The sequence below is a fragment of the Bufo gargarizans genome, chromosome 3, assembly GCF_014858855.1.
Source record: "Bufo gargarizans isolate SCDJY-AF-19 chromosome 3, ASM1485885v1, whole genome shotgun sequence".
NCBI classification, from domain to species: Eukaryota; Metazoa; Chordata; class Amphibia; order Anura; family Bufonidae; genus Bufo; species Bufo gargarizans.
The window spans coordinates 125782656-125796351 of record NC_058082.1 but is presented as its reverse complement, the minus strand read 5'-3'; the positions used below and the strand labels follow the sequence as shown (position 1 = coordinate 125796351).

The following is a 13696-nucleotide window of genomic DNA, read 5'->3' as shown; positions in this document are numbered from 1 at the left end:
AGTATCAATTCAGACTAGTTTAAGGCCTCTTTCACACTTGTGTTGTCCGGATCCGTCGTGTACTCCACTTGCCGGAATTACACGCCGGATCCGGAAAAACGCAAGTGAACTGAAAGCATTTGAAGACGGATCCGTCTTCAAAATGCGTTCGGTGTTACTATGGCAGCCAGGACGCTATTAAAGTCCTGGTTGCCATAGTAGTAGTGGGGAGCGGGGGAGCAGTATACTTACCGTCCATGCGGCTCCCGGGGCGCTCCAGAATGACGTCAGGGTGCCCCATGCGCATGGATGACATGCCATGTGATCACGTCATCCATGCGCGTGGTGCGCCCTGACATCACTCTGGAGCGCCCCGGGAGCCGCACGGACGGTAAGTACACTGCTCCCCCGCTCCCCGCTACACTTTACCATGGCTGCCAGGACTTTAGCGTCCCGGCAGCCATGGTAACCATTCAGAAAAAGCTAAACGTCGGATCCGGTAATGCGCCGAAACGACGTTTAGCTTAAGGCCGGATCCGGATTAATGCCTTTCAATGGGCATTAATTCCGGATCTGGCCTTGCGGCAAGTGTTCAGGATTTTTTGCCGGAGCAAAAAGCGCAGCATGCTGCGGTATTTTCTCCGGCCAAAAAACGTTCCGGTCCTGAACTGAAGACATCCTGATGCATCCTGAACAGGATAAAACTGATCAGGATTCTTCCGGCATAGAGCCCCGACGACGGAACTCTATGCCGGAAGAAAAGAACGCAGGTGTGAAAGAGCCCTAAGTTGACTGTTTCAGAATATACCAATAATATTTATTTAAAAAAAAAAAAAAAAAAAAAAATTTTTTTTTAAGTTCCCACCCCCCTAAAAACATCCATCCTAATCCACAGGATGGGCGATTAATGTACTGTATGATCACTGGGGACTCCACTGCTGGGACCCGCACAATTCAGCAGATTGGGGGTCATGGACACGCCCTGTCTACAGGGCTGTATACTAGGGATCGACCGATATTGATTTTTTAGGGCAGATAGCCGATATTTTATACAGATATTCTGTGAATTTTCTTTTTTCTTTTTTTATAAATAAATTCCTACACAAATCTGCTGAAAATGAATATGTTTATTGTTAACGTGTAGATTTTTTTTTTGTAAATCTTTTTTCATTTATACTTAATATGTTGGTGTTTTTTTTAATTTTTTATTAACTTTTAGCCCCCTTAGGGACTAGAACCCTTGTCCTATTCACCCTGATAGAGCTCTATCGGGGTGAATAGGACCTCACACTGTCCCTGCTGCTCTGTGCTTTGTGCACACAGCAGCATGGAGCTTACCATGGCAGCCAGGGCTTCAGGAGCATCCTGGCTGCCATGGTAACTGATTGGAGCCCCAGGCTTACACTGCTGGGGCTCCGATCAGAAGAGGAGGGGACCCTGTGGCCACTGCCACCAATGATAAATACTGGTGGGCGCACTGCGCAACCAAGGTTTTTAATACTGGGGTGGGGGCGCACTGCGCTACTAATGTTTTAAATACTAGGGTGGGGGCGCACTGCGCCACCAATGTTTTTAATACGGGGGTGGGGAGCGCACTGCGCCACCAATGATTAATACTGGGGAGCTTGAGGGGTGCACTGCGCCACCAATGAAGATAAATCTCTCATGAATTCATATACAGGAGGCGGGAGCTGGCTGCAGAATCACATAGCCGGCTCCCGACCTCTATGAGCGGTAGCTGCGATCTGCGGCACCTGAGGGGTTAACTACCGCAGATCGCAGCTACCTCTCAGAGGTCGGGAGCTGGCTATGTGATCCTGCAGCCAGCTCCCGCCTCCTGTATATGAATGAATGAGAGATTTCTCTTCATTGGTGGCGCAGTGGCCACAGCCCTTCCCCTTCTCTTGTCCCCTCTCCTCTCATTGGTGGCAGCAGCAGCAGCACAGGGGGAGGAGACACTGCTTCCTTCTCCCCTATGCTGCTGAGGGAACACAGAGAGCGTCGTCAGCAGCGCGATCTGTGTTCCCCATATGTTATCGGAATATCGGCCAAATAGATGCAGATACCGATAACAGTCAAAATCCTCAATATCGGCCAATAATATTGGTAAAACCGATAATCGGTCGATCCCTACTGTAGACACCCCCTAGTTCAGTGCTTGGCTAAGGCATTTTGTGCCTATAGGCTCTGGTGTTAAAGATCCATCCAGATGTCGCACTCCTTTTTTTTCCCAGAAAAAGTAAAAATACTCCTCTTAACAATATTTAGCGGAGCAGGAGTACAAATTTTGCGGTAATTCATATATATAATGCATAGGCCAACATAACGTTATGAGGCTAATATTTCTGCAGGGAAACCATTGTTAGTCTCACAAGCAGAAATAAATGTAGACAATTTTACATTTATCCATCATTATACAGTACACTAAACATAAGACCACACTGCCATACACTGCGCCCATCTGACACTACTATATACATATTACATATACAGCTCTACCACATGCCCATTACACAGATAGTTTACTATATACACATTGCACACACACAAAAAACTGTACAATAGACTGGTTACACTGACACACCGAGCCTGTGTTCCCCTAACTGCTCCCACACACATGGCTGATCACATGACTGTGACATCACCACAGGTCCTGTAACCACAATGTAGTGTTTAGTCCAGACTCTGGAGCTGCTCCTGGTGAGAGGTCCGTGAGTTGCGGGGCTTCTCGGAGAGGGACGTGGCTTCATGTGTGCTGGATTTGGCAGCTTCTGATACAGCACTCCTGACTAGAAAAGACCATGTGTAAAAATACACAGGAGTCTTTTTCCAGGGAGTAAAATGGCCTGAGCAGGCGTCTGACGCTTGTATAGGCGTCATGCGACTTCTGGATCCATCTATACTCTACATATTAAACCCCCCTCTACCATACATGTACAGTGCCTGGATATATATGGTGCTATATAAACTATAAAAGTATAAAACACAGAAGCATCACACTGCTGAAAGGACGGATGGACGGACATTCATGAATTCCTTAGCATTATGTAAATAATCTTAAAAATAGCCTAAAGAATCATTAGAATGACTGGGATAAATGTTAACCAAGTAAAGAAAACCATATTACCATATTTTTCGCCCTTTAAGACGCACCGGCCCATAAGATGCACCTAGGTTTTTGAGGAGCAAAATAAGAAGAAGAAAAAAATTTGAACCAAAAGGTGTGCTTTTGGTGGGTTTTGTACTAATGGGGGCATCTGGGGATGGCACCATTATGGTCACTGTATTCTATTACACCAGGCCCCGCTCACTGTAGTAATCATATAGGCAATGTTAAACTGTAGAATTCCTCTCCAAATCAATAAAGTCGGAGGAGCAGGCGTGTGACGTAGTGAGTTATGCTGCCGCCTCCCGCCCGGCCTCCTGCCTGCTACGGAAGATTGCATTAAGTACTACAGGATGTATTGGAGAGGAATTCTACAGTTTAACATTGCCTATATGATTACTATAGTGAGCGGGGCCTGGTGTAATAGAATACAGTGACTGCACCGGGCCCTGCTGCTATTACAAAACAAGATGCCGGCCCCCAGTGGGTGTGCATCTTATAGGGCGAAAAATACAGTACTTACCGGTAATTTCCTTTTCATGAATCCTCCATGAGAGATGACCCGCCTCCAACCAGGTAGGGACAGAAAGAATACATTTGACCCTCCTCCGGCTACTCCTCAATGTGTTTCTGAACCGACAGCCTAGAGAGTCTTTTCTTCTTCTTTTTTTTTTTTCATTCATACCAACACATACCTTCACCTATATACAATCCCATACCTATACATAGAATTTTATTTATTATTAATTTATTTTATTTATTTATTAGGGGGGGGGGGGGGGAACCCATGCAGTCATGGAGGATTCATGAAAAGGAAATTACCGATAAGTAGTATGGTTTTTCCCTTTCATCCTCTATGACGGCATACCATGAGATATAACAGATACATTTTTAATTAGGGAGGGACTATGGCCTGCAATACCTTCCTGCAAAAGGAAAGCTCCTGACTAGCCCTAGTATCTACCCTGTAATGTTTAGTAAACGTTTGAGGGCTTGACCACGTCGCTGCCCTACAGATCTGCTCTAACGAAGCACTTGCTCTTTCAGCCCAAGATGGTGCGACAGATCTTGTAGAGTGGGCTGTCAAAGACTTAGGTGGAGATACCCATAAGGACCAATAGGATTCCAAAATGGCCATTTTTATCCATCTGGACAAGGAATTCTTTGTGGTCTTATGACCTTTATGTGCCCCACAGAATTGTACAAACAAGTAATCAGTTTTTCTGAAAGGCTTTGTGGTCTCTAGGTAGAACAAGATAGCCCTACGCACATCCTGTCTGTGAAACTTCTCTTCCCCTTCCGATTTTGGATCTGAACAAAAAGATGGAATAATAATAGATACGACTTTAGGAAGGAAAGAATTATCCAATCTAAAAACAATCCTGTCTGCGAAAACTATGCAAAATGGTTCCACTATTTTTAGAGCTTGGATCTCGCTTACTCTACGTGCTGAGATAATTGCTACTAAAAATAGGGTTTTTAGAGAAACATACTTCAGCGAGGCTTCTGAATGGGGTTCAAAGGGTAGAAATTGTCAGGTGTAACCTTTCCACTTTGGGATGATACTGGACCCTGCGACAACAGATCTTGTCTCCAGGGAAGAATTCATGGGCTCTGAATTGACAGGAGCTTCAGAAGAGGGAACCACAGCTTTTTCGGCCACAGAGGGGCTATTAAAATCACATGGGCATTGTCTAGGCGGATCTTTTTAAGCACCCTGGGAACTAACTGAAGAGGAGGAAAGGCATATCCCAGCTCAAAGTCCCACTTTTGTGACAGCGCGTCTACTCCTATGTTCCTATCGAAGGGGTTTAGGGAAAATAATCTTTTTAATTCTGTGTTTTCTGCTGAGGCAAACATATCCACTAGGGGAGTACCCCATAATTCTGTAATCTGGAGAAAAACTTCCTTTTCTATGCTCCATTCTGTTGATCTCAGTGAATTTCTGCTTAAGAAGTCCGCTTTTGTAATTATGGATCCTTTTAAGTGTGCTGCCGATAGTGATCGTGAGTGAACTTCTGCCCAGGAAAATATTTTTTCTGTTAATAGATTTAGACCTACACTTCTTGTACCCCCTTGATGGTTTAGATAGGCAACTAGTTGTTTTGTCCGTCCTTACTTGAATGTCTTTACCTTCTATGTAAATCGGACAATGCTTTTATAGCTTCCCAGACTGCGTACAATTCCCTCTGATTTGAAGAGAGAGACCTCTGATCCTTGGACCATTGTCCTTGAGAAGAGAGATGATAGTAATGAGCTCCCCATCCCCAAAGGCTCGCGTCTGTGGTAATAACCTGCAGATATTCGGCATTCCAAGAAACCCCGCTCATCAGATAGTCTGGATTTTTCAACCACTGTAAGAACTGATTTACTCATACGGGAATTTGAATCGTCTGCTCTAACGAGTCTTGGCTTCTGTTCCAACACCCTAGTAACCATTGCTGGAGAGTGTGGAACTGGGCCCATCTTACTGCTTGGATGCATGAGGTTAAAGAGCCTAATAGCTTCATAGCCTCCCTGATTGTGCATACTTACTGACTTTTACATTTTGAGACTTTATCGCTTATCCCTATCACTTTCTGGGTTGGAAGAAAAAAGTCTTCTGAAGAGTTGAGTCTAGACTGACCCCTAAAAATGTTAACCTCTGGGATGATATAGCATCTGACAGGTAATGAACAGATTGTTTTCTAAGACTCTTTTTGAGTTTCCTACGATTAACAGATCATCCAAGTAGGGAATTATTAACATGTTCCTCCTTCTTAAGTGAGAGACTACTACTTTGGTAAACACCCTCGGAGCGGAGGTGATCCCAAAGGGGAGAACTTGAAACTTGAAATGATGTAGCTCTTTTCCCAGAAAGACTGCTATGCGGAGGATATTCTGAGCTTTTTCAATATACCGGAATATGGTAATACGCATCTTTTAAATCTACTGGATGACAAGAAATCTCCTTTTAATAGATTTATGGTGGATCTTATGGTTTCCATTTTGAATTTGTCGTATTTTATGAATCTGTTCAGGCTCTTCAAGTTTATTATCAGACAGTATCCCCCATCTGGTTTATTCACTAAAATAACTATTGAGTAATAACACTTACCGAGACAATAGCTTTTTGAGCCAACAGATTCTGAATCCCTTCTTCCAATTTCTCTTGTTAAACTGCCGATCTTTGAAATGGGATTTCTCTGAAAACATCCATGGGAGGAGGTAGACGAAAGGAAATATCGTAACCCCTTGATACAATATTTAGAACCCAAGGGTTTACGGTAATCTCTTCCCATTCTTTTGTGAAAAACTTTAGTCTCCCTCCCACCTGAAGCCTGGCATCATTGTTTGGAAGATTCAGCATTTTTGGAATTAAACAAGAAGCCTCTGTTTCCGCTCTTTTGTATTTTTCCTCTGGACCACTGTCAGATCTTTTAGCCTGGAAGGAACTACCTTTTTGACCCTCTGAAAGGGAAATTTTCTTTTATTTGTATCCCAAGGAAATAATTTTTTAGAGTCCTTTAGAGTCCAAAGCCTTCGCTAAGATGCTGTCCAAATCCTGGCCAAACATCAAATTCCCATGAAAGGGCAAACTACATAGTTTCATCTTGGAACTGATGTCGCCCGTCCAAGATATTAACCAAAGCGCCCTTCTGGCCACTACCGCTAGTCCCGAGGTTCTTGCTGCCATTCTGACCGATTCTGGTGTGGAATCAGACAAGAAGTCCACCGCTTTTAATAAGAGGGGAACTGAGTCTTTTAGGGAGTCATAAGTAGCCCCTTCTTTTAGAAATGATTCCAACTGTGATAACCATTTTTTAGGGATCTAGAAATGGATGTAGCGGCTAGAATTTGGTTTAAATAAAGCAGCGGCGGACTCTTAGGTCTTCTTCAGACTTGCATCTGCTTTCTTATCCATGGGGTCTTTTAAGGACCCCATGTCCTCAAATGGAAGGGCATTTGCCCCCTTGACTAATTTTGATAGGGATAAATCTACTTTAGGACAGGACGTAAACAATGCCTCGTCTTCATCACTACATGGAAGGCGACGTCTCATCGTTTTTGGAATAAATAACTTATTATCCGGAGTCTTCCATTTCCTTTTTTATTAATGCCTGCATATTTTTGTGGACTGGAAAAATTCACTTTTTCTGGACCTTTTCATCCGAGAGATCCATGGTCATCCTGACAGCTTTGCTTAACTCCTTTGTATCCTCAGAGGAGAAGAGAAAACTTTTAAATTCTGAATCAAATCCAAAGGAATCAGAAGAGACAAGGCCCTTTTAATCGGAGTCTTGTCCCGACTCTGAGGACGTGAACTGGAGTAACCTATGTTTTGACGCAGATGTACTAGGGGTAAGGCATAGGATTTTTAGAAAGGGCTGCCCGCAATTCTTCCCTGATTACATCCCTTAATTTCTCTCTAATAGAATGAACCAGATCCTTTGCCATATTTGTAGTACATTTTTTGTTGAGTTTTTTTGTATATAAATCAGGCAATTTTACTGAACATATAACATTTCTTAGTTTTTGGACTAGGCTTAGCTCTCTGAGCCCCATCCTTATCACTCTACAAGCATACAGGAGAGGGATACAGAGGTACAAGCGGGTTAGCATAAGTAAAAATATACAGCATTTCCCCAAGAGACTTTCAGTAACTTACAATAGTCAGCCCCTTGGAGGTCTCCATTTGGACTGTACCAGGCTCAGACATGTTTTGCCACTTTATCTCTGACCCCTTTAAACACTCTTATCTGCAGACCTCAGATGAGCAGGTGACATCTGCCCTGATCCTGCACGCCAATTTTAGCTCCACCCCCTTAGCATGCATTCCACAGACCGGAAGTACCTCCTGGAACGCACCCGACTTCCAAGGACATCATCGCAAGCACCTAAAGGTATCAGGCTGCAATGAGGAGCTTGAACACGACCAGAGGGTCTCCCTGAGTGTCCAGTCCGCACATGGACCTCCACGCCCGATGTGCAGAACGGGAGGTAGGGAGCAGCACCTCAAATACCTAACTAGGGACGGGTGCTGCCTGCTTCCCTCAAGTGGAAGGCATTCCATCTTCTTATCCCGCCTCTGACTACCTTACACAGAAGCGGCCTCGCAGCAAGTGCCATGAGGATAATCCGTCTCCACCTGTAGGGACAGGAAGACACTGAGGAGGAGCTGGAGGAGGGTAAAATTTATTCTTCCTGTCCCTACCTGGTTGGAGGCGGGTCAACTCTCATAGTGTGCCGTCATGGAGGATGAAAGGGAAAAATTTATTTCTCCTATCAAGTTGCAATTATAAGATAAGACCCTGCTCAGAAGGTAATCCTAAATACTGACCGAGGCAAGCTTTCTGCACCAATTTTTCTCCATGAACTCTACCAGTGTGTCTGGCCAAAAAAGTGTTCGCACTGTAATTATGAGTCTGTTTCCATGGAAACAGGTTTCCTATAAGACTGACTGCTACAGGGACATGGGACATTCTGAACTACACCGCACATAAGACGCATTTCCTAAGCCAAAACGTATACATGTTATGATTCTTCGAGAAAGTAGATTTAGCAAATGTGGCGATAGAAATCTCCAGTTCCAGTGAGACTATACGGTAGCTGATGAAGACAAAAACACAGCAGCCAAAGCATTCTCTCACATCTCCATGGAATATTTCTCAGTATAAATTTTGGCTAATATGGTGCCTATAATTAGTTGATGACATGCAAACACAAAACAATACTCCCCTGCTGCTTCCAGGGTCAGGCTCTGGTCATCGGAGCAGACATCCATGCTCACCAAGTAAGCTTGTAGCCAATCCCTGGTGTCACTTGACTGCTAAGGCCAATGATTGGCTGCAGCAGTGACCTGATGTGCACGGGACAACATCCGGGAAAACAAACATGAGAATGCGGCAGAGGAGAGAAGTGGCAAGTATCACTTCTTATTTTATCACATTTACTGTTGCGGTGGGGGTTTTATTCAACTTTCACAACCCCTTTAAGGCTGCATCTACTGCAGTTATGAAACCCAGCAGGCTGTTTCGGCAGAGGGCTAGCCTGTTGGAGTACACCTTATCCAAATAATGCTGGGAACCGCCATTGACTAAAATGGGATCAGTCGTGGATCGTCCACTTTCCGGAATAAAATAAATCGTGCATGCACAACTTTCTGTCCGTCCAAAAGCCGACATTTATCTAGTCAATGGTGATCCGGTAGTTCCTGGCATTATCTAGCCATGCCTGGTGAACTCAGGCATTTTTCCATCACATTATACACTGCGCCTATCCAATCCAGCAGCAGTGGCCGTGTTTGCACTCTAAAGGAAAAGGTGTCGGTCTAGGCACACCTCCGAGGTCTCAATCACCAGAAAAGCCAGCACCTTTTCCTATAGTGTGCAAGAACGGCCACCACTATTGGATTACAAGTAAAAAAGAGAGGGGTCCAGCTTCCAAATAACGTGGAATCTTTTAATTATTCAGTGCAGTAAAACCCTAAACATCCAAGTCTACGCGTTTCAGATCTTAACAATATAGATCAGTGATGGCGAACCTATGGCACGGGTGCCAGAGGCGGCACTCAGAGCCCACTCTGTGGGCACCCGCACCCTGGAAAAAGTCTATGGTGTACCAATATGCCTTAGACTTTTCCTGCCATTCAGCAGCGCAAGGCGCACTATGAACATCACAGGCAGTGCACTAAATGTAGGCAGGATATTGTAAATAAATGATAAAGTACATGGAAGATATACTATATTGGACTGTAGTATTCAAGGTAAATTGCTGTGTTGGCACTTTGCGATAAATAAGTGGGTTTATGTTGCAGTTTGGGCACTCGGTCTGTAAAAGGTTCGCCATCACTGATATAGATCCTTACTCATGAAGTATTGGATTACAGGATGGTCATAACCAGTGGATATAAGCAGTGTATAACGTGATGAAAAAATGAATCAAGCCTGCAAAGGAGGCAATATGGACAATCATAATACATTACTAACTGCCTTGTATTAACTTTCTCTACATGATAAAATGCCATTTACTGGAGTGAGACAACTCCTTTAAGTTGCACACTGCTCATTAAATGCATCCCAATTGTCTCCCACTCCACAGCCAGACTGATCCATCAATGCCAGAGATGTTAGTTATTGCTGGAACGTGGCCCACTTACGTCACAGCTGAGCCACAAGGTCAAGACAACATGTGAATTTTACCAGTAAAATGTTCTGGCGTATGTGCACCTACAGTAATATACAGGGTAACGTCCATACAGGCACATAGTTGCACTGCAATTTTTAAGGGAGCAGAATCTGGCCCTAAGGTACATACTCGTCTAAAAAGCTGATCAAAATTGACATATTTTAACCAAAACAATCAATCATTGGGTTGAATTTAGCTGTATGAAGAGAACACAGCGCTCGTACAAGCAGTGTAATTACAGCACCTTTGTCCAGCGGAGTAACAGACTGTGGGATTTCACTGTATCTAGCATAGCCGAATACCACCATGCGCCGATGGATCCCTATTCACTGTAATGGGATCAGGCCGCTTTCTGGCTTATATGCCGGATACAGTGAACAGATCAGAGTGCCGGAGTCACAATGTGCAGATGTGAACCCAGCCTTATAGATCCAAAAATAATTTTAAACTGACAAAGAGAATAAAAATGGAATTAGGTGATAACAGGTGGGCTGCATAGCGAGTACCCACCTACAACACTGTTCCACTTAGGCTACATGCACACCACCGTTGTGCTTTTGCAGTCCGCAAACTGCAGATCCGCAAAACACTGATGGCGTCCGTGCGCGTTCCGCAATTTGCGGAACAGCATGGACAGCCTTTAATATAACTGCCTATTCTTGTCCGCAAAGTGCGCACAAGAATAGAACGTTATATTTTTTTTTGCGGGGCCACGGAACGGAGCAACAGATGTGGACAGCACACGGAGTGCTGTCTGCATCTTTTGCGGCCCCATTGAAGTGAATGGGTCAACATCCGAGCAAAACTGCTTGGTTGTGGTTATAACTAGGATTACATAGATGAATAGTAGTTAATAGTAGGGATGAGCGAATCGCTGTAAAAAAAAAAACAAAAAAAAAAAACAAAAAAAAAAAAAACAGTACCACTTGGAACCAAACTAAAGTTCGGGAAATTGTTTTTACAGGATAAATCAATTTCTGAAGTTATTATGCGAAGTCTCATCGGAGCCAATACATTCTAATACTCTACAGAGCGCTCGCTCCGTTCAGTATTGAAACAAAGTTTTATGCAAATCGACTTTGGATGTTTCATACGAAGTCGATTCGCTCATCCCTAGTTAATAGTCTTTGGCGCCATAGATGCAAAGCCGATGACTGATCTCTGCTGTCCACAAAATGTGGTTGCTGCGCTGTGTGTGCCGTCTCTTGCTATATATAAGTTCATAGTCATCATATAGAAACCAAGGGAACACAGCATCACATAAGCATCAAGGGAGCTAATCTCCATGAGTTGCTGCTATATTGTGAAACTTTGTAACACCGCTGCTCTGGTGAGGAGGCCTCGGGTGGCCCACTGTAAATCTTTCCTAACGCACATTTGCTCTTTTTCTCTAATAACGCACAAGGGATATGTATTAATATGCATGTTTATTAAGCAGAGTCATTACCTGGTGATGTATTGTTTTCCACAGCCAAGGCTCCTTCCATGCAGCGTTGGGATACAGCATAAAACCTGGTGAAATAACAAGAAATTATTATTTATTTATGGAGAGGTAATATGTCCCCAAGTGTTGGTCTATTAGTACACACAAGCAATGCTCTATTCTGTAGAAAATTCCAAAAAGTACTGAACATCATCAGAAGGCTTGAGATAATCGAGCATTGGATCATAGATCCAAAGTCAATTTGTTTAAAAACGTTGTTTTTAATGCTGTTTTCGTACAGCATTAAATGTATTGGCTCTATGTAGGCAAACTTCGTACCGCCGGAGGTTGCGCGAAACTTCAGTGAAATTCGTACGGTATTCCTATCTGCATATTTAAAAAACTATTTTAAAATTGCAATCCAAAGTGGGCTTTGGTATCGAGGTAACAGCTGGTACCAAAAACCCACTCTGGATTCCTATTTTAAGATTACTGTACTAATTCACCGAAGTCTCACACAACTTCAGGTGATGCCAAGTTTGCCTACACGGAGCCAATACATTTTAAAGCAGTATGGAAAAAGCATTAAAAACAAAGTTTTTGAACGAATCAACTTCAGATCTATGATCCAAAGCTCGATTCGTTCAAGCCTAAATATCAGACTAAAAGTAATGGTTTGTATTAGGCTTCATGCACACAGCCACGTCTCTATTTTAGTCCGCAAACAATGTATCTGTGAAATATAGATTCCTTCTGTGTCCATTCCGCATTATTCTCACTCCCATCAATAGTAAGGACTATTCGCGTCCAAAACGCCGGCAAGAGTAGAATATATTCTATAATTTGCAGAACGGCCACCCGGATCTGCTAAAAATACAGGTGTGTGCATGGCCCCATAGAAATGAATGGGTCAGTGTGCTCATGCACATGGATAAAAACTACAGTAGAGTGCTTACATGTATTCAGGCAATGACAAATTACAGATGTTTGGTAATATGGACATCATGCTGGGGGGGGGGGGGGGGGTTGTTTAGGACCCCCTATAACAGGGACTATGGAGAGTTGTTCTGTATAAGCTTATCCTATTCTAGTGGACGCCAGATAACGATCTGCACCATGTCAACAGAAGCCATGATGCAGACGTGAGGAGAACTACAGAGTAATTACCTGGCTAGTCAAGGCTTCCACAGGCAAAAATCATCTGTTTGCTATGGTTAATGAAACAGGTTGTCTCTAATGAGCTACCCATGGTGGTGGTGGGGGGGTGCCTATGATGAGATACCCATGGTGGTGGTCTGTCTCTGATGAGCTACCCATGGTGGTGGTGGGGGGATTGTCTCTGATGAGCTACCCATGGTGGTGGGGAAGGGGGGTTGCCTATGATGAGCTACCCATGGTGGTGGTGGGGGGGGTGCCTATGATGAGATACCCAAGTGAACCCATAGCACTATGAACACAATCCAGCCCATCCAAGCAGAGAGCAGCAGTGGAGAACAGAACTACTTATTCACATAACCTGAGGTCAAATTTCCACAAACGGCATCAAATTAGTGGATCGGGAAGTCATGTTCTGTAATATTGTAAATTTGGAAATAGAACAGGACTACCTCAAAAATGCAAAGTATGGTTGTACAAGATGAAAGAACCATAATTTGTTTAGGACATATATACAGGATACTTCTTTTTGACGTTTTGAGGAGGTTATTTATTTTTGCAGTGATCTTCCTGTATTGTTTAAAACTGTTTTGCTTTTCCAGCAAAAGCCACAGCAAAAAAATAAAATAAATCAGCAACAAAAGTGAAGAAAAAAAAAAGGAAGAAGGGCACTATCAACTTTGAGGTTCATGTGCCATAATAATCAAACAAAACTATGGTGCCTAGTTGGTTGGTGGTTTCAATATTCCACATTATCACCTTCTATAAAGATATAAAAATGTATATATTATAATATATTTATCTCTCTATAGCCGGAATGCTTATTTGTGGGAACTTTGAACAACACATTTAGGTTGGTTTTAAAG

General features: G+C 43.4%; 1 protein-coding gene across 4 annotated transcripts in view; it reads right to left on the bottom strand.

Moving 5' to 3' along the window:
* Positions 1-13696, bottom strand: part of ENOX1 (ecto-NOX disulfide-thiol exchanger 1) — a 593767-nt gene that overhangs the window by 423690 nt on the left and 156381 nt on the right. For all 4 annotated transcript variants that reach the window (XM_044283882.1, XM_044283888.1, XM_044283885.1 and 1 more), the window contains one exon: positions 11700-11764. The gene's annotated coding sequence lies outside the window, so the exon portion shown is untranslated. The remainder of the gene's footprint in view (positions 1-11699; positions 11765-13696) is intronic.